The sequence below is a fragment of the Canis aureus genome, chromosome 34, assembly GCF_053574225.1.
Source record: "Canis aureus isolate CA01 chromosome 34, VMU_Caureus_v.1.0, whole genome shotgun sequence".
Taxonomy (NCBI): Eukaryota; Metazoa; Chordata; class Mammalia; order Carnivora; family Canidae; genus Canis; species Canis aureus.
The window spans coordinates 25,402,218-25,424,608 of NC_135644.1; the positions used below are offsets into that span (position 1 = coordinate 25,402,218).

The 22,391-nt window shown below is 37.6% G+C and overlaps 1 protein-coding gene and 1 long non-coding RNA gene across 4 annotated transcripts in view; one reads left to right on the forward strand and one right to left on the reverse strand.

The window, feature by feature from the left end:
• Positions 1-10,067, reverse strand: part of MARCHF7 (membrane associated ring-CH-type finger 7) — a 51,679-nt gene extending 41,612 nt beyond the window's left edge. The window contains exon 1 of one of the 3 annotated variants that reach the window (XM_077883379.1): positions 9,883-10,067. The gene's annotated coding sequence lies outside the window, so the exon portion shown is untranslated. Of the gene's footprint in view, positions 1-5,587; positions 5,608-9,361; positions 9,606-9,882 lie in introns of those variants that run through there. The other 2 variants (XM_077883380.1, XM_077883381.1) reach the window with 2 other exon arrangements.
• Positions 10,068-10,103: 36 nt separating this feature from the next.
• Positions 10,104-22,391, forward strand: part of LOC144304795 (uncharacterized) — a 53,046-nt gene continuing 40,758 nt past the window's right edge. The window contains exons 1-2 of the long non-coding RNA XR_013371761.1: positions 10,104-10,253; positions 11,727-11,905. This is a non-coding gene — a long non-coding RNA (uncharacterized LOC144304795). The remainder of the gene's footprint in view (positions 10,254-11,726; positions 11,906-22,391) is intronic.

The following is a 22,391-nucleotide window of genomic DNA, read 5'->3' on the forward strand; positions in this document are numbered from 1 at the left end:
CATGTTTTCCAGTGATCTGCTGAACATTATAAAGAATCTTTAGGGGAAAAAAGGTGTTTTCTACCTATAAACAACACAATTCAAATTTCTTCTGTGGAAATAATCTTGTCTTAAACCTTCTCTCAGTTCAGATAAAAAGCCCAAAGGAATTCATCACTGACTTGTAAAAATCTCTAATTTTGTGCCCAATGTTGCCTGCAAATTATCAAGATCTCATCATGACATGTTAAATAAAACTGAAAAAACTATCTCACAACTTATACTAGAATATAAACACATTAAAATTGAATTTTACAATGTTTTCAGCAAGACTCTACTTGGATACCAGGGCTACTCTGGGTAAACCAACAAAATTAAGTTTCTGATAATACCATGCTAGGCTGTCTAAAGTGAAATCATTAATGGACATATTTTTGTCTTTTGTATTTCATTCTACTTGTAATGGTTCCATTTCCAAACTTTTTTTTATAGGACCTTGCTAGAAAAGAAGTCTAAAATTCTTTGCCCCAGCACCCAGAATTCTAACCTGTTTCCACCTAATTTCCAATTGCCACCTTAAAAAAAACAAAACAAAACAACCTGGTTGCAGTTCAACTTTTAAAAGTTACTGAGTACTTTCAGTATACCAGGTAGGGTGCTAAATTTTAGAAATATTAATAATAAAATCTATTTCCTAAACTCGTATTTCAGAAGAGGGAGTGGAATAAAAATAAGTACATACACAACTTATGAAGGGAAATTAGGAATCCAAGAGATATGAAAATACAAAAGACCCTCCTGCCCTGGGAACATTTGTAATTTCCAGAAAATTTAAATTTTCACTTTACGAGTCCAGCAGAAGAAATCACAGCCCAGGACATGCATGGGGCATGGTTATGTGGATACTGATTTTACTAGTCTCCCAACTTTTCCCTGCTTCAATATTTTTAAGCAAAATAAGACAAATTGAACAAAATTGGGCTTCAATGTTCCCTCTCTGCTGAATGCATAGATAGAAAACAAGAGAACACCACTCCAACTAACATAGTAACAGCGAGCCAGGTAATCTATTAAATCACTTTTCTTGAGTACACCAGAGCTGAGACTACAAGGCAAACAGATGAAATGAACAACAGAATGATAAGCCCCTCAAAAGAAAAAATAAAAACAAAGGTGGCCACCAAAAAGGCTGGTAAGAAACAGCCAAAATTTATTAAATTTTTAAATATCTAAAGGTAAATATTTGCTAGTGTAATAAGACAGATTAGAAATTCTGGGGGCGCCTCAACACAAGGTGAGTCTTTTCCATAGGCCTCATACGAAAGACTGAGGACAGATAAGAGAGATGAAGTCTCATTCTCTGTAGTATGACCATGCAGGGCCTGTCTATGCTTAAGAAAAGAACTTGAAGGAGCTCATCCAGGCCCCAGATCCTGCAGGAGTACAAGGTGGGATTGGCTGTGACTAAGAAAGGAGGTATGAAACCCATTTCCAGCACAGACTCTATACAAGGCAAAGGTCTGTGGCCATTGCAGAAGGGCTATAAAACCTGCTGCCCAAGATCCTCCATCAATACAAGGCAGAAATCAGTTTTTTGTTTTGTTTTGTTTTTGCAGGGGGAGGGGGGGAGATGGCAAGGGTCTGCATGCACTCTGGACTCTAGGAGGCCGGGAGAAGAACAGAACTTTTGGGACCACCCCACCTCTGAGGACTTAGTTTTAGACAGCCTGCCTAAGACTAGAGAAAGATATACAGAACTAAGAACACTCCCTTTTACCATAAGCTTTGCTTTAAATAAGAAAAAAAGGCAGCCTACTGCTGAGAGAGCTACAACAGCCTGAGAGAAAGAGAGAGAGAGAGAGAGATAGATCTCTTTATGGTACAGATGTACAAGGCCTGTGGGAAGTTAAAGCTAGTAGAATACTACTAAAAGAAATCCTCCAGTACCCCAGGCTTCACATTACATAGTAGCAGTCTACCACTGAGGAACTCTGAAGTTAAAGTGATAATAAAGATCAAGCCTGGCTTGGGCGGTCCAGATGGCTCAGTGGTTTAGTGCCGCCTTCAGCCCAGGGCCTGATTCCGGAGACCCAGGATGGAGTCCCACGTTGGGCTCCCTCCACGGAGCCTACTTCTCCGTCTGCCTCTCTCTCTTCCTCTGTGTCTCTCATTAATTAAAAAAATAAAATAAAATAAAAATAAAATGCCTGGCTCAACTACAGACTAAACCAATTCCACTATCACACTAACAGTCTGACTGAAGTAGAATATGTCTAGATCCAAGCTTAAATATTATTTCAGTCACTACTTTTTTTTTTCTTACAATTTTGGCCATTTAACCAAAAATTACAAGACCTCTAAAAAACACAAGGAAAGGGCAGCCCTGGTGGCTCTGCGGTTTAGCGCTGTCTTTGGCCCAGGCTGTGATCCTGGAGACCCCGGATTGAGTCCTACGTCAGGCTCCCTGCATGGAGCCTGCTTCTCCCTCTGCCTGTGTCTCTGCCTCTATCTCTCTGTGTCTCTCGTGAATGAATAAAATCTTTAAAAAAAAAATTAACCCATTGCTATGAGAGTCAGGAAACCAAATGAGCATGGCCCCAATGTGAACAAAGTGGAAAACTGAGGCATTTAACAGTAAAGCAAGCAAAACTGAAGAACTAGGGAAAATAGGCTATAAGAAAATTGTCCAAAATGAAGCATGGAAAAACAGTTGACAGTAAGTATAGAATGGAGGGTTTAAGAGACACTGATAGAGAAGTAAAGAAGTCTACAAATGACCAGGGCAGAGAAAAAAATTGAGGAGATACTGGCTGAAATTCTTTCAACACTGACAAAGGATCAGAGTCAGGAAGCCCGACTGGAATAATTACCAGAGATTAACAATTAGGCCAACTTCTAGATTAAATACTCTCACCACTCCAAGAATTGCATTTAAAAACAATAAAGATCTGAAAATGCCATGAGAGCACTGACTGGGGAATAGCCAAAAGTTCCAAATAAGATTTCAAAGGAGGTAACATCTTAGTTGACCTTTGAAAAATAAAAAGAGACAAGAAGCCATAAAAATGCTAAAGCATGTTGAAGAACTACAAAATAGAAAATAATTTGAGTGTCAGAGTGAAGTTGAAGATCTGGAAGGGGAGAGAGGAACAAAGATCTCTGAAGGGAATAAATATATAAAAATAGATTAGCCCTATATGACAAAGGCAATCTTGTGTCCACTGCTCAGGAGTTTGTCCTTTAACCATAGTCAATGGTTTTGAAACTTTTCACCACCAGTAATTTGTATATTCTCCTACCTTAGGACCCCAGAAATTATGTTCCTGACAGAGCTTTCAAAGATAAAACAATTAGTAGTTCAACAAAACTTTATCCAGTTTTGCCTAATAATAATAGATGCACATACATCTTCCTGCATTTCTCTTAATGCTGAAAGTTAGTAATTAATTTTACTACCTTTGTGGAATAATAGGCAACAATCTAATGCTACAGGTTCAGAAACTACTAAAGATCTTGAAATACCATCAGCTAAAAACAAAACTCTCCCAATTTTGTCCTCAACTAAGGACAAGTTAAGGAAAAAACAAACCAGCTCCAAGGCAAATTAATGAGGGCCTAAAGAAATGGATAGAGAAGGCAGATTAAATACATCAAGTAGAAAAGAATTCTTTGGAGGGTGGGGGGAAATAATTCAGAATACCTATTAAAAACCTTTTTTTTTTTTTCTTGCAGGGAATTTAGAATAGAAGACAAAAAAGCCCAAGATGAGTTTTAAAGAAATTAGTCTGAAGTACACAGAAGAGGCTTAGAAGCATGGTGGAAATAGTTTTGAAAACACAGGAGAGCAGCCTAGGTGATAACAGATTTTCAACCACTTACACTGATCTATATACTTTTCCCCATACACGTATGTTACTTCCTGGCCTTCTGATTTCACTATACTTTCTATATGGTCAGCCTAAGTGCTGCTCCTCCACTGGTTATGCCTGATGAGTAGAATTTAGGGGCGCTATGGAAAAGAAAACTGTAAAGCTTCAGGCCATATAGGAAAACACTTAAGAAAAAAGGAATTCTACCCATTTCTCTAGCTAACAGTAAAACTTTCTTTGAGCATTACCATAAATTGTTTACCAAGTATGACTTGGATTTTTAGTTATCAAACTTGGAAAGCTCATTAGTTCCTAAGGTCAGAGAAATGATAGCGTGTTGAAGTTTTCACTGATTCTGCTTATAAAGAGATCAAATAACATGTATCCTTTCCCATCACTCTCTAGACCACTCTGTTCATTTAAAAAAATTTAAGGGAGAGAGAGTGAGAGAGCACGCACAATAGCAAGAGAGAGCTCAAGCAGGGAGGAGAGGGAGAAGCAGGCTCCCCATTGAGCAGGGAGCTCAATCCCAGGACCCTGGGATCATGACCCCAGCAGAAGGCAGATGCTTAACTGACTGCCCCTAGACTCTCACTCTGTTCCATTACTGTAACGGTCTTGTTCACAATCTGTCATGAATCTCCTAACAGTCATAAACCAAGTAACAAGACTAACAAGACCGCAGGCCCATCTATATTAACAAATAGTATGGCTCACCCCTAAGACTTTCCCTTTTATTAATTAATTTAAGTCAATAAAGATGAAAATAAATATGAAACTGAGGCCAGGCAAGATAAATTAAGCATTGCTCATTTTTTAGCACATGAGCCAATTTCTATTTACAGAAATGATAGTTAAGAACGCAAACTATGAAGTCCATCCTTTACTTGGGGTGATGCTAGACTTAGTTTCTCTAGTATTTAATTTCTTTGCCTACAAAATGGGGATAATATCAACTTCAAAGGTATACTGTGAACTTTGCTAGCATGTAGTATGTATTCAGCAAATACTTGCTCTTATTAAGCAATGCTATCACCATTAAAAGATTTCATGGTGATTTCTGAAGCTGATTTCAATGTCAGCTTAGCAGACATTCTCTTGGTTTTTTCATTACTTGAAATTTGTCTTGGGGTGCCTGGATGCCTCGGTTGGTTGAGCACTGATTTCAGCTGGGGTCATGATCTCGGGGTTGTGAGATTGAGCCTCATACTGGGCTCTGCATTTAGCATTAAGTCTGCTTGTCCCTCTCCCTCTGCTCCTCCCCCACTCTCTCCCTAAAATACATAAAATCTTTTTTAAAATTGCTTTTAACACATAGTAAAAAGAATTTTTAAAGTCATACAGATTTATTACAGGAGGATAATTACCATCTAAAAAGACATACCTTGCTTGTAGAAGCATATGTATAAATATTGGGGAAAAATAAACATTATTAACATTTTATTGTTTATGGTTGGGTTTTTTTCTGCCTTATATTCAGTTTTCCAAAAGTTCCTTAATGTACTTGCTCCTTTTATAATTAAGAGAAACATAATTTGCAAATGAAGAGACTTGTTTTTTTTTTTTTTTTTAAATACCTTAAATTCTATAAAGAACTCCTAGGAGTAATTCCCTAAATTGCAGTACTACTGGTCTACCCTCTTTAGTATCTACGTAACACAAAAGAAAGTAATAAATATTAAACAATAAAGTACAATTCTAGTAAATATTATGTAGAATATAAGGTTAAAATCACTCACAAAATGTTTAGACTACCAGAATATGCCTTAAAAAATTTACTATAAAAATTTCCAAACACGCAATAGAGACAGTAAACCTCCATGTACAGGTCAACAGTCTCCAACAATTATCAACATCTAACCTATCAGTCTATTCTAGCATCCTCTATTTTAAAACAAATCCCAATTATGACATTTTTAAGAATGTCTGTACTTAAACCCCTCCCAACCAAGTATGCGTATTTCTTTACATTGTGATGTTGCTAGAAGTAGAATCTTACTTTCCCCATTCTTTGGATATGGGCCAGTCTTGTGACACTGACTTTGACTATGAGAATGCAGGGTTAAGTGACATTATACGATCTACAATGCTGTAAGAAGTCTTACAACTTCCACTTTCACTCTCTTGGAATGCTGTCTTGAGAACCCCATGCCATTAGGCCATATAAAGCAAAGCCTAAATGTTAACCAAACCAACTATCAGACCTGTGAATGACACCATCTTGGATCTTCCAGTCTGAGAAATCCTACAGCTAAATGCTAGTACATGAGTGAACCCTGGCAAAACCAGCAGAACGACCCAACAGGTGCACAGAACTGTACTAGTAAACAATAATCTTAATCCACTAGGTTTTGAAGTGGTTTGCTATGCAGCAAGAGTGATGCTTCATAACTCATCCTATTTTAATTTTGCTACAATTATTATGTACCCAGTTTCTATGAAAAATCGATTGTTTTAGGGTCTAATTTAGAATTTGTCTTAAGTATCTAGGGGAGTTGAAGTTAGTGAATTACCAATAAATTCAGAGCATGAAGGCCAGAGTTATCACACAAAATACCTATGTATTTCAGTAGCCACTAGTCTTCCAGAATTGCAAATATACTTATAATTCCATCATTATATATAATATTCCATTCCATACCAAGTATTTAGCCTTTTCTATAAAAATCTGCTTCCGGGAGAAAAAAAAATATTTTTTTTTTTAAACGGGAAATGCTGCGATGCCTGGGTGGCTTAGCGGTTGAGCGTCTGCCTTTGGCTCCAGGCGTGATCCTGAAGTCCTGGGATCGAGTCCCACATCGGGCTTCCTGCATGGAGCCTGCTTCTCCCTTTGTCTATGTCTCTGCCTCTCTCTGTGTCTCTTATGAATAAATAAAATCTAAAAAAAGAATAATAAATGGGAAATGCTAGTATTTTATTAATCCTAGTGAAATAAGATCAATAGTGAGATGTGGAACCTATATGTGGTCACAAGAGAAAACACAAAACTCTTTAAAAGTTTTCTAAAAACTGCCTCTGAGTTTCAGCTGACAGATATTTAAGACACAAAGATCTACCCGTGCTTTAAAAAATAATTAGAAAAAGGCTCAACATCTTCACGAGAAAATATGCCTATTATGTTAAATTTACACTACTTCATAAATAATCTCTTCTCCTTTGAAGTAGTTTTGATCTGTAAATGTGAAGTTTCAATCTTCATTTAGAGTGGACACCATTTTAGAGAAAGTGAGAAACACAATACACTGCAGTGCAATGATCCTAATAAAAGGTGAGAACCTAGCTTTTAAGGTCCAAAATTTGGCCTCTTCTAAAGCTTTGACAAAACTGGGTGTAGAGCAGTAGGTGATTTCAAAACCAGGTGTTCAACTTACGTAGTCTAACTGGTAGAGCCACAGAGAAACATATTTGAGAGCAAGAAAAACCAGCTTTGATCACATGAGTTCAGACCAGAATAGAAAAGTTAAGATCAATGAAAATGAAACCTGAGCCAACTTTCAAATTAGAATTTTATACCCACCTTGGGTTCATCTTACTATTAGCAACTGTATTAAAGGTAGAGTTTCTATAAAATGATTTGTGAGAAGATAAATTATTTGACTATAACAGAATTTTGCTTTAGTGAATTCAAACAGATCTTACAAATAATTCAGAATCTTACTCTTTTGATATTATAATCCTAATGTGATCAGGTGTTAATTCTGCTATTTAAGAGTTAAAACGTTCACTAGTTAAGTTTAATTTGTTGGTTAAAAATAGTTTGATGCAAGCATTTCCCTCTGCATTCCACTTATGCATTTCCCATTGTTCTTTATTATTGGCACTTAATTATCAGCAGTAACAGAAGGATGCCGTCAGTAAAGATAACCTAAAAATCATTTTTATTGGGCTTAGGGGTACAATAGCTCTCCATTCCCAACAGCATAGAGCACTTTCTAAAACAGTAGAGGTCTTTCATGTCACCTTCCATTCAATTTGTTGCAGCTATGGGAACAAATTGTCCATTCCTGAAACAAAATACGATACCATGACTTTGCAGTTTCTTTATCAAACTCCTAGTCATCTTCACATCTCTGTTCAAGCAATAGTTCCTGTAAAAAAAACTTCCCCAAAGATTAAACACCCCTCTCCTTTGTGCTCCCACAGTAGTACTATGTTCTTAGACTGAGATAATAGCAGCAGTTGTTTATACATTAGTCTCATGACTAAACTGTGAGTTGTGGAGGGCGGGTGCTTGTCAAGCTCATTCTTGTAATATGAAGAAGCCCTAGTCTAGTAGCCAGAATACAACAAATTACAAATTATCAAAAAATGTTTTACATAAGTTGGTCATTTTACACTATTTTTCTAAAATATTAATAATGGGCAACTCTTGAACATACACCAGATGAAGAGTTGTATGAAATGGATATGGAGCTCGATAAAAATTGGCTGCACTGAGAGCCATGGATGATGTTCTCAGGTGATTATCTGACATCTTCATGTAGAACACATGCACATCTATATAAGGAAATCTTTGTGCTTTACTTTGGAAAATAAGCTCTCTTGCCAGTGTGGCAGAGAATAATCACCTGTATTTAAGTAGGCATTTTTAATCATTCTTATTCAAGACATCTGACCCTGCATGCAACTTTGGAAAAAAGCCAAGATTACACATACCCCACATGCCTACATCTGTGGCATAATACAGAGCAAGGGAAAAATTGTAAAAAGTTGTTACCTAAAAACATTTGCATATAAATGTTTATATACAAAACATACAAATAGAACTTATATAACAATTATTGGGGAGGAGGGGCTATTAAAGGCTGAGTACAATTTTCAGGTTATTCTGACCAGAATATAAACAATTGGACTTTAGGTATCAATTCCAATTGTATATATCCATTAAAAATTCAATCCAAGAGCATTATTGTCCCCTAGGTATTGACTACAGGCTCCCTCATCCAATTTAATCCTCACCTCAACTCTAGGAAAACTGCTATGATTCTAAGGAAATCTGAAGGGGTTAAAAATTATGCCAAAATTAAGAATCAAGCCCAGATCTTCTGAGTTTAAATGCCTCATACACCACAACACCGCTTTCACAGAGAGCTGTAGAGCTGTAAATGAAGTACTGACCCCACTTCTGAAACAAAATGTTTATTCTCATGGAAAAAAAAAATCTAATTACACCATGTGGTTTGCCTTGTTAACAAAAGTATGCTGTTTTTTAAATAAAAATTCGTTTTTTGACCTTACCTTAGCTCTAGACGGAAAGGAGAGAGTAAAGGGAGGTCTGAAAAAAATTTACAAAAAAATAACTAAAAAGTCCTACAAACCTTAAAAAATAAAAGAGATCTTACTAAACTCCATTTCATGTTAGCACCTTGACTCTCAGTAGTGCCGAGCGACACCAGTCGTGACGAATCCATTACCAGGACAGATTTTCCCCATTTAAGAATATCTACATGTGTACGTAGAAAAAATAATAATTGTAGTATTTTGTGTGGTACTTGTTTGTACATGATGTTCACCTTCACTACGCAGCTCCATTAAAACGAGGGGACACTCTCCGACGGTGCCCTCGAGCTCTTCAGCTCTTCCGCCACAGGCCGGTTTCACGCACACCCGAACGCACACACGCCGTCGACTGCTTCCAGTCGGCCTACACGCAGCTCCGCGCAGCACCGAACGACTCCCAAGGCAGCACGACGTTCACGGGACGGAGCGAGCAGTGAGCCCATCGCCGGCGCCGCCCCGGGGCAGGCAAGGCCCGGCCGCCCCGGAGGCCGCCCCCCGCGCGCCTGCCCTCAGGGCCCGCGTCCGCCTGACCGTCCGAGAGGAGGCCGGCCCCGGCCCCTCGCCCACCGCCCGTCCAGGAGGAGGACGTACCGGTCCGCCCCTCTCCCCGTCACAAACTCCGCCGCGAGACCGCAGGCCGCCGGCAGGGGCCCGGCTCGGGCCCGGGCAGCGGCCTCCGCGGCCTCCCCTCCCCCACGCGGCCTAGCCTAGAACCGACCCGACAGGGAGAAGCCCGAGCGCCGCAGCTGCTTACCCCTGCTCCCTCGCCGGCACGGAACGGGGCGCGTCCTGCCCGCCACGACCGCCCCGCCGCCTTCCTCCTCGGGGTTGTGGGCCTTGACCCGAGCCGAGCAGTCCGCAGAGAAGCACAATGGCGCCCGCCCCTCGCCCGGAGCCGGCGCACAGCGGGCCGCCGCCGTTGAAAGCCCCTCCCTTCTTCTCCTCCCGCCCCCGCCCCGCCCCGCCCCGCCCCCCAGTTCACGGGCTGCGCCGACTTCTCGCGAGAGGGGCGGCGCTGCGGGCCCCGAGAGCTGCGGGCGGGCTCGACGTACCCCGCCGCGGGGTGGTGCTCTGGCTGCGGCAACCGTTGGAGGGCTGCCCCGGGGAGGCAGCGAAGCGCCACCGGTAAGCAGCGGCGGCTGGTCGGCTGGCGGGCTGGCGGCGGGGCCGGCGAGGGTGCGGGCGCCGGCGCCGGGCGCGGGGCGTCGGAGGCCTGGCCCAGGTCGGCCGCGCTCGCCCGGCTGCCGAGAGCTCGGATGTAGCCCCGCCGCTCCCCGGCGCCCGAGTCCCGGCGCGGGTCTGCCCCCTCCCGCGAGCCTGCAGGACCCTCTGCTGGAAAAACCTCCTGCTCTTTTTTCTTTTTTTCTTTTCTTTCTTTCTTTTTTTTTTTTTTTTTTTTTTTTTTTTTTGCGCTTGGTAAGTGGCGCAGCGAATGCTCGTGGACTCGAGCGAAGCACCGGCTCCTGCGACCTCGCCTCCTGCCCTCCCCTCCCCGGGCGCGGGCCGGCTGCCCTGGGACCGACCCTCCTCGGGGGCCTCGGGCTCGGGGTGCCCCGCTTGTGCCGTCGTGTCTTTCAAAATCGTGGTACTGATCTTTGAGAGTGTAGCTGCAGATTTTGCAGTAAAAAAAAACAAAAAACAAAAAATTCACTTTTAGAGGGCAGAAAATTTTGAAATAAAGTGGTCTGGTGAAAATGAGGCGAAACTTTCAAGACCCTGTGAAGTGTGGAAAACTTACTATGTGAACGATTAGTAAAAAAAAAAAAAAAAAAAAAAAAAAGGGGAGTAAGAGAAGAAAGCCACAATTTAATGCGGATTTAGATAGTACGTGGATTCAGGTGATACTGTGCGTATTTTGAATAATTTATCAAACGTAGAAGTTCTTTACCTAAGGTAGAGGCGAGTTACGGGAACTTGTAGGCTTACTCATGGCACCTGGTTTTTTTAAGTCACCTGTTTTATTAGGTTTTAAGCAATGCATTGGATTCAAATAATTCCAATGAAGTATGAGATTTATACGTGATTTCTTTGTCATTTTATCCAAAGGCAATGTACTATCACTTATCCCTGTTTCAGTCTGGGAGACAGACTGTCCACGCTTCACTATTACAAGTTGTAAAATAGTATGAATTTTAAAGATTTAAAGTTTATCATTTAAAGTTGGCACATAAATGTCAATCTAGTTTTTTAGAATGTGAGTTAAAGATTAAGCATCTGGTATAGGGTAAAGTGAACACATTATATTTTAGAGGAAATTAATATCCCTTTTTAGGAAACATTTTTTTTCCCCAGCCTGTGTGAGTGTACCTGTAGCATCGTGGCTTTGGATGTACACACCTGAAGCGCCAGACTGCATGAGTACCAATCTGACTCTGATCTTACTGCTTTTGTTGTCTTGAGCAATTCCTTAACTTTGCAAACCTGTCTGTGTAAAATGGGGTTAATGACAATACCTGTACCGCACAGGGTTGTTGAAAGGACTAAATGAGATAATGCATCAGTTCCTGGAACATAATAAGCATTCCATAGCTGTTAGCTAATGCATTCCATGTTTAAACCACCACTAATAATATCTTTCTGGGGCTTAATGTTACATAGGTCCCTTAAGCATCTTCTCAAGTATATTCTACGCTAAGAGGAATGACTGCACCATTTTCCTGAACTATGGCAGTCAGACCTGGTAGCAGTACCTTCTCTACAGAACCCCCAAACCTGGCAAGAATGGTTCAGATTTTTTATGGCTTCATCCCCACCCAGAACTGATGCTATCAGCAGAGGTGAGTGTGGCACCAATTTTCTACGCTAAACATAACTTCCAGACTAATTTCTTACTGATGCTAGTAGTTGGGTAAAGATCACTGATAACTGTTTTTATTCCTTAACAATGGTCACTTACTGCTTGTAAAATACCTTCTCTGAGTTCCCATGTAACTATCATTATCAACAAATAATCATGGAGATTTTCCTATGTTAATGACAATTTGATAGGAATTGTGGATACAGGGGGCCGTTACAATGGTGACTATATCTTCTGAACTAAAAATCAGTACGAAATGATTTGACAGGCAAAATGTTTGAATTCAGAATTGTTTGACCAATTTAGACTCCATAATTGTCGTTTTTGCTCAAAATACCCCCAATTGATCTTCCTTTACTCAATCTGACATACTGTTTTATATCTAAATATCTTGGTTCACCACTTGCCTGCACCACTCATATTAGTTTCCGTTTTCTAAACTTGGCTTCTTCTCTAAATTAGGCTCTTATTTACAACTATTGATTTCCCCTTTCTACTTTATAAATTTGTCATTTGGTTATGGTCATAGCAGCCCTTTCCTCTAATGGCTAAACATTTCTTCAACTACCTAATAGCTTAGAGAATTCTCTTTCAGATATTAAATTTAAAAGTTCCAATTTTCCTTTTTTTTTTTTTGTCATTCCACAATCTAACCTTCTAAGAAGCTTCCCTATGTAAGGGCAATCTTATAGGTACTCTTCACTTTGAATAAACCGTGTGATCTTGAAAAAGTGTGGTCATGTTTGCTTTTTATAAATCAAATCATTTTTAAATGTAGATTATTTTTTAAGTTTTCAAGTAACAGAAGGTAATGCTTGGAATGAGAAAAGAGTGGTTATAGGGAGGTGTCCTTGAAGTGAAAAGAAAGGATGCCAATTTCTTCTTAAGTGGGAATTTTATTGATCCCTGGAAAAAGAAACCTTGTGGCGTCAACTAATTTGGGGATCTACTATTTAAAATTATAGGTAATAAAATAAAAGTTATAGGTAATTTTATTTTATTTTTTTAAGATTTTCTTTCTTTCTTTGAGAGAGAGCATGCAGGTGTATACATGTGGGGGTGGGGGGGGTGGGAGAGAATTCCAAGCAGACTCTGAGCTGAGTTGGAGTCCCACACAATGCTTGATCTCACTATTCTGAGATCATGACCTGAGCTGTAAACAAGAGTTAGGCACTAAATTGACTGAGCCACCTGGGTGCCCCAAGGTATAGATAATTTAAAATACATACTATTATTTAATAATGGATTGAGGACTCTTCTTCTTACTTAAAGATACTGTGCTTTAAATCTTTGATGTAAAAGAATTCCTTTCATTCCAAAAATGGTAAACCTCTGATTTAGAGATTTTGTGAATTTTAATTTTTCCTTTAATTAAAGAGAATTTTAGCAATTTGAGTCTAATAAAAAATACCACATTTAATAAACATTCAAGAAACTCTGTTAGTTGATTTCTGCTGCAATAATTTTCAATCCCCAAAGCTAGTAGTTGAAACAATATAAAAAAAAAAAACCTGAGAAACCTTTTTTTATACATAAGTTCATCAACATCTAGAACTCACTGGTTCTAGGAATAATCATTCTTGCTCATATAGCTACTCCAGAATATATATAAGCTGATCAGAAGCAATTCCCAATTAATGACGCACTTGGAACCCATATGTAAAATACATTTCAGACTGCCTGAAACATAGTTTTAAATAAAGGCAGTTCTTTTTTTTATTAATAATACTAGGGGTTGAGAAAATATGGTACACAGACCAAATCTGGTTCATTGCTATTACTGTAAAGAGTTTTATTGGAACACAGGCAGGCTGTGTTTATGTATTATCTATGTATTCGCGTTGGCCCAAGAAACAGAATAAATAATACATAATAGTACTACCTATTTATGTGTCTAGAGAATTGGCTAACATAGTTGTAGGGGTTATTGGAATTTGTAGGAAAGACCAGAAGGCTTCAACTCAGACAGGAGTGAATAATACAGACTTAAGGCAGAATTTCTTCTCCAGGAAAGCTGTTTTTGCTCCCAAGGCTGAATAGACGAGGCCCATCATATTATCAAGGATAATTTCCTTTACTTAAAGTCAACATATTGTAAATGTTAAGCACATTTGCAAAATATCTTCATAACAATGCCTAAATTAATATTTGATTAAATAACTTGATACTTTACGTTCACTAAGTTATCTCATAAAAATAACCATCACTTCCCATGACTGCTTTTACCCTACAGTGGCAGAATTGACTAGTTGTGTTTGAGACACTGTGGCTCAGAAAGCTTAGAATATTTACTGTTTGGTTTTTTACAGAACGTTTGCCGGCCCCTCTAGTAAACTGAAACCAGATTGAACTGACTCTGTTCCTTTAATAACAGTCAAGGTACACATACATACACATCAGAATGATAATAATTGGCTCTCATGGCTACGTCAGATTACATTTACAAAACTATATGGAGAAGAGGATCCAAATACTGATATAACTTCCTTGGGTATCCCCTCTGGCAAGTTTGGTCACTATCCCCTTCTTAATTTTTCTTCATGTGTATGATTTTATAAGAATGTAGGTAGGTGATTATGCATACTGCCTATTTTATTACAGGCATTTTCTCTTTCCCTTCATAATTTGGCTCTCGTCTCTAATTACTCCTTGATAAACATCCTTGCAAAATTAGTGAGTAATTTTTTTCTATATGATCATCCAGTCTTAAAAGTTCTAGGAGCACTTGGGTGGTTCAGTCAGTTAAGTGTCCAACTCTTGATTTCAGCTCAGGTCATGAACTCAGTGGTAAGATCAAGCCCAACAATGGGCTCTCTACTCTGGGCGTGGAGCCTGCTTGGGATTCTCTCTCTCCCTCTTCCTTTGCCCCTCCCCCTCCAAAGCACACGTCCACACTCTCTTTCAAAAATAAATAAATAAAAGAATAGTTCTGTAAAACGCAAGTGTGCTTTCTCTCTCCGCACATATAGAACTATCTACTCATAGTTTCTTTTACCATTTATTTTATAAAACAACCTCAAATTTCAATGTGCATGTTCATCTTGCTTTTTTCAACCAAAAGTACCTCTTATCCAAATCCCTGTTTATATTGTTTATCCTTTCTTTAATAGCTGTTACCATTCTGTCTTGTCTTCATGGTTTTTTCAGCTTTCTCATCTTTCTCTTGACTTGCTATTTAGTATCTTTTACAAAGATACATTCATATGGTAAAATATGTCTATGATTTCTTTTGTAACTTTTGCGTTTTTAGCTTAGTTTAAAAAGTCATACCTATTCCTAGATTGTATCATGTAGTATCCTAGATTTTCTGGACTGTGTTTAATTAAACTTAAATTAATTTTTGTATGTGGAATAATAAGATACAATTCTATGTTCAATGGATAGCCAGCTATGCTGGTAGTATTTCTTAAATACTTTTTTTGTTTGTGTATGACCTCTGTCACACACTGAATTCTCAAATTTATACTAGATTTATTTCTGGATTTCCTCTTGTGAAAATTAAACTATTCAGAACTGTAAACTATGCAGAGAACTATTATTTTGGTTCCTTTTGAGTCTACTTTACATTTTGTTACTATTCTGCGATTTGATCACCTACTTATTCAATAGTAAGAAATGGTAACTCTATTTCCTCTGGAATCACTTTGCATTATATATAGTGCATGTTATGCTACTAACCTACCTAGAAAACATCTTAATTTTTTTGCACTATTCATTTCCTCTTCTCACCAACTTGCTAAAGCCATTGAATATACTTCGTTATTTAAAAACACCTTATCAATATTTTTATATTTCAAAATAATTTTTTAAAAAACTATACACATACACATATATACTACTTAGATTCTTTATTTTTAAATATTTTATTGATTTATTCATGAGAGACATAGAGAAAGAGGCAGAGACACAGGCAGAGGGAAAAGCAGGCTCGTGCAGGGAGCCTGACATGGGACTTGATCCCAGGTCTCCAGGATCACGCCCTGGGCTGAAGGTGGCGCTAAACTGCTGAGCAACCCGGGCTGCCCAACTACTTTGATTCTTAACTCTGTTTCGTATCCCACAGTCCAGTCTCAGTTTTTCACCATGTAGCCTTGGCCATTCTTGACAGCAAGTTGTCCACTTGTATCATGGACAATACGGAAGAAATCTTAAATTTTTCTGTATTATATCATCATAAGTGTTATGATAATAGTAATATGTTAAAAATATTTCATTCCTAGTTAATGTTTATAATTCTTAGCTTTAGCATAGCAAACAAACAGGTTGGCAGTAGTTGTTGACTTTGTTGTGGCTTGAATATTATTCTCTTCAAAGCTGAGAACCCTCTACTTTAAAAAAATATTTTAATTCAGTTCTTAGAGATATTAATTCAGTACTTTTTGGTTTGCATGCAGTTAACTGTGCTTAAATTGTGGAAAGGCTTTTCTCAGGAAACTGATTATTTTACTGTTTTGAAGTCTATTAAGGTATTTTTTAATCTTCTGAACTTTATCTCAAATAGTTCTTGAATTAAAAGTTTTGAACAGGTGTTTTCATATTAGGGTCCTAATATGTGAATGAAAATACGAAATACAATTTTAATGAATATTTGGTTTCTCTTAATGGTTTTATAAATATATTGATGTGACTGTGTTGTGTTAGACATTATTTTCTTAGGTTAATAACCAAATGTTTTCTTGGTACATCAATTTTGCTATGAGTCATCATGTTACAAATTGCTACAGGACTTCTAAAATACAATTATTTTCATGAAGTTATATATCGGGTTTTAATAGACCTTATTAATAGCTTCTAATCTGAATAAATAAGAGTCAAATTACAGCATTAAGAGATTAATTGGATAGATGAAAACTTGTATCTAAAAAGTTTGAGTAAAGAGTTTAAAGTTATATTTCAGTAATTCTTCCTGATAATGTTCAGAAATAAAAACTGTTAAGTGTTTCGTCTTACCTATACTTGGAAGCAAGCCACATAGAAACTATTAGTATTTATTTTCTTCAATGAAAAAACATGTACAGAAAGATCTAAATATACTACTGCAAAAATTTGCTTCTAAACCAATTAAAGGGGGACGCCTGGGTGGCTCAGTGGTTGGGCATCTGCCTTTGGCCCAGTCCCACATCAGGCTCTCTGCCTGCTTCTCCCTCTGCCTATGTCTCTGCCTTTTTCTGTGTGTATCTCATGAATAAATAAATAAAATATTTTAAAAATAATAATTTAAAAAAGTAAACCAATTAAAGGGAAAGAAAAGCAACTTTTACATACAGAGTACAAGTTTTTACAACCCTATTTAGAAGATTTTTGCTTTCTTGCTAGCAGAACCATGTGTAGAATTTAACCTTTGTTCACAGCAAAATTGGCACAGGCTATCTTTGCAATATTTTTCACTTATTCAGGAAAATGTGGCAAAGAATGAAAATTATTAATATAAGTTAGATGAAAAATGCTTTTTAGAATAAAATGGAAATTTTAAAATATAGAATCAACTATTAAACATTACGTTGTTATTTTTAAAATAGTAAGGGAGCACTTCCCTTTTACCTGAATTGAAAAAATATATTTTTAATTTAATATTTCATCAGTTCATATAGATGAATGAATAAGTTACCATTATTTGTGAAAAAATAAATGACACAGGTTTTTAGTCCTTAAGAATAAAATCAGGGGCAGCCTGGGTGGCTCAGTGGTTTAGTTCCGCCTTCTGCCCAGGGCATGATCCTGGAGATCTGGGATCGAGTCCCACGTTGGGCTCCCTGCATGGAGCCTGCTTCTCCCTCTACCAGTGTCTCTGCCTCTCTCTCTCTCTCTCTCTCTCTGTGTCCCATGAATAAATAAATAAATAAATCTTTAAAAATAAAAAAGAATAAGATCATATATTCCCATTGAAAATTAAGGAAAAATGTTTCCAGTTTCGGTTATACATGTGAGGAGCTTGGAAATCCCACTCTATCCTAACAACAAGTAAAAAGCTCGTCAGACTGAAAAATCTCTTATGAATTCATAAGAGATTGAAACCACACACAAGAACAGGTGCCTGGGTAGGAAACCCTGCACTATAATTAATTGTTGGAGGCTCAATATGGACAATTCTGAGACTTAACAACTCCAGTGAGACCCAGTCATAGCGGGCCCATCACAGTATTGTGAGATTCACCTTTAGGGGTTAGAACAGATTCCCAGAATTAATATTGAAGAAAACTCTTCTTGGACTTCTGTCAAGGAGAAGTCCCTTTCTCCTGGCAAGTGGAAAAGGAACCATTTTGAAATACACCAGATCACTATGTTCTTAACACACCCTGCCCTCAGGGGAAACATTAAGGAAACCTAAACTGACTTATCAGTACCTAACTAATCTGAGTAAGAGAAACGCCCAACTATTGCCAGCTCTACCCATCCTGTCCTTCCTCCAGTAGAAAAAAACAAGAGCCAACTGAAAAGCTCTTGTGAAGTTCACAGTCCATAAGCATTGACTTTCTAAAAGACTAAGACCTAATCATGGAATTATACAATGTTCCCCTCCCCCCCCCACCACTACATTACTGAAGGTTTTATTTGTAGCAGTTCCTTTTACCCCAACATATTATGTCTGACTATCAAGAAAAAAAAATAAAGCAAACCAAAACCAAAAGACAAAACATGATTTGAAGAGATAGAGCAAGCATCAAAACGAGACATAGTGGAGATAGTGGAATTTTGTTATTGTTATTATATATTTATTTTTAACATAGCACCCCACTTTCATATCATGCACATTTTCCGAAGTTTGTGATTCTTACCCTGTTTTTCACAAAACAGGAATTTACAACAACTATGATTAATTAGTATGCTATAGGCTCTGATGGATAAGGTAGACAACACAAAAACAGCTGAGTAATGTAAACAGAGACATAGAAATAGTAAGAAAGAATAGCAACAAAAAAGTACTAGAGAAACACTATAACAGGAAAGAACATCTCTATGGGTTTATTAGTTGACATGGCTGAGGAAAGAATCTCTGAATTAGAGTTTATGACAATAGAACCCTTAATAACCAAAAATCAGAGAGAACAAAACTATAAAAAAAAACCAGCACAATATCCAAGGACTGTGGAAAAACTAGAAAAGGTGCAAACTAGGTATAATGGGACCATCTCAAAGAGAAGAAAGAAACAAACAGCAGGGAGCCTGTATCTCCCTCTCCCTCTGCGCTCTCCTCTCTCCCTCTCTTGTTCTCTCTCAAATAGATAAATCTGTAAAAAAAAAAAAAAAAAAAAAGTTGAAGAAACTTGTTGACAGTACACCTGCCTTAAAAAAAAATTAAAAGTAATTCATTACAGAGTAGGGGAAAGTATTCTAGTTCAGAAATTCAGATCTATGTGAAGAAAGGAAGAGCACCAGAGAAGGAAAAAATGAAGGTAAAATATGAACTTTTATTTTTTTAATCTAATATTATTTTGCTCAAAATAATACCAACAATATATTCAGTTATATATGCTCATGTGTAGGTCTATGTATGCATATGTAAGTGCTTCTGTATACTTATACATAAGCAGACTTCAAAGTGAAGAAAACTAGTAGGGATAAGGAGGATCAGTTTCCAAGAAGACATAACAATTTGTAATATGTATGCATCTAAGAACAGAGCATCAAACTACATGAGGCAAAAATAATAGAACTGCAAAAAGAAATAGATGAATTCATTATCCTTGTTGGAGACTTCCATACTCCTTTCTCAGAAATGGATTGATCCAGCAGATAGAAAATCACTAAGGACATAGCTGAACTCAGTCACATTTTAATCAACTGGATATAATTGACATATTTCAACTTCTTCATTCAAAACAGGGAAATTAACATTTTCTCAAGCTCACGCGGAACATTCACCAAGATAAGCTACATTCTAGGACATAAAACACACATTAACAAATTTTAAAATACAAATACAATGTCTGCCTGTCAGCCCATAATGTAATTAAACTAGGAATCAACCACAAAAAGACAGCTAGAAAATTTTAAAATACATGGGCATCAAGCAATAGACTTCTAGACATAGGAGTCAAAGAAGAAATCTCAGAAAAAATTTAAAATATTTAAAACTTAAAGAAAATACAATTTAAAATTTGTGGGAAGCCACAAGACAGTGCTTAGAGGGAAATTTGTATTATATAATTTGTACATTGGAATAGAAGGAAGGTCTAAATTCAGTAAGTTTCCAGGAAACTAGAAAAAGAAGAGGAAATTAAGTCCAAAGTGAGCAAAAGAAAAATAAGATATAATAATAGAACAGAAACCAAAAAAAAAAAAAAAAAAAAAAAAAAAAACCAATGATTTTGAAACTGGGAAATCAATACAAAAAAATCAACAAAACTAAAAGTCAGTTCTTTAAAAAGGTCAATAAAATCAGTAAGTCTCAGCTAAGGTTAACTAAGAAAAAAAGATAGAAATTAATAATGTCAGAGAGAACATCACTACAGATTCCATGGAAATTGAAAGGATTCCAGGAGCATCTCTAGGCCCACAAATTTGATAATCTAAATGAACCAATTCCTTTAAAGACACATGTCAAGATACACACAAGGAAATAGATTTGGGTACACCTGTATCAAAGAAATGGAATCAATAATTCATAACCTTCCAAAACAGCAAGCACCAAGCTCAACTGGGTTGACTGCTAAATTTAAGAGAGAAATTATATCAATTCTCTCCAAACTCAGAGGATAAAAGGAAAGGAAATAGTTCTTAACTTGCTCTGTGAAGCCAGACTTACTATATAACCAGAGTAATCAGAGCAGTGTGGTATTAGCAAAAGAATAAACATAGATCAATGGAACAGAATAGAGGCCAGAAATAGACCCTCATAAATATAGTCAACTGATCTTTGACAAAGTAGCAAAGGCAATACAATGAACAAAGAGAGTTGCCTCAAAAATGGTGCTGAACCAACTGAGTAAATTTCAAAAAAAAACACCCCAAAAACATAAAAAAGGAACTAGATACACACTTTACACCCATAACCAAAATTAATTTAAAATGAATCATAGGCCTAATATAAAATGCAAGACTATACAACTATAGAAGATAAAACCTTGGATATGGTTATGTCTTTTTTTTTTTTTAAGATTTTATTTTAAAGTAGTCTCTATACCCAATGTGGGGCACAACCTGGAGATTAAGAGTCACATGCTCTACAAGCTGAGCTAGCCAAGTTATGCCTTTCAAATAAAACACCAAAGACATGGTCCATGAGAGAAATAATTGATAAGTTGGACTTTATTAAAATTAAAAACTTTGGCTGTGTGAAAGACTATGTCAAGACAGAAGTGGGGTGGGGACACCTGGGTGGCTCAGCAGTTGAGTTTCTGTCTTTGGCTCAGGGTGTGATTCCAGATAACCTGGATCAAGTCCCATGTCGGGCTCCTTGCATGGAGCCTGCTTCTCCTCCCTCTGTCTGTGTCTCTCATGAATAAATAAATAAAATCTTAAAAAAAAAAAAAAGGCAGAAGTCAAGCCACAGAGTGGGAGAAAATATTTGCCAAAAACAGGCCTGATAAAAGATTGTTATCCAAGATAGACAAAGAATGCCTAAAACTTAGCAATAAGAAAACAACCCAATTTTAAAATGAACCCAGGACCTTAATAGAAACATCACCAAAGAAAGTATACAGATGGCAAATAAGCTTATGAAAAGATGCCCCACGTCATATGTCGTCAGGAAACTGAAAATTAATACAGTGAGATACTACTGTATACCTGTTAGAATAGCCCACTTTCGAAACATTGACAATATCAAATACTGACAAGCAAGTAGAGCCCCAGGAACTCTCATACGACTGATGGGAATGTAAAAAGGGACAGCTACATTGTAAGATAACTTCTCACAAAATGAAAATGATTTTTTTACAAAATGAAACTCTTACACACTACCCATCAATCACATTACTTGGTATATACCCAAAGGATTTGAAAATTTATGTCTATAGAAAAACTTGAATGGGCACCTGGGTGGCTCAGTGGTTGAGTGTCTGCCTTTGTCTCAGGTCATGATCCCAGGTCCTGGGATTGAGTCCTGCATTGGGCTCCCTCTGGGGAGCCTGCTTCTTCCTCTGCCTGGGTCTCTGCCTCTCTCTGTGTGTCTCTGATGAATGAATAAATAAAATCTTAAAAAAAAAAAAAAAAATGCCTGGGTGGCTTAGCAGTTAAGCGTCTGCCTTCAGCTCAGGGCGTGATCCTGGAATCCCAGGATTGAGTCCCATATCGCTCCTTGCAGGGAGCCTGCTTCTCCCTCTGCCTGTGTCTCTGTCTCTGTCTCTCTCTTTTTCTGTCTCTGATGAATAAATCTTATAAAATAAGAAAAACCTGCACATGAATGTTCATACCAGCTTTATTCATAAATGCTAAATCTTGGAAGTAACTAAGATGCCCTTTAGTAGGTGAATGGATAAATAAACTGTGGCATATCCAGGCAATTGATTATTATTCAGAGCTAG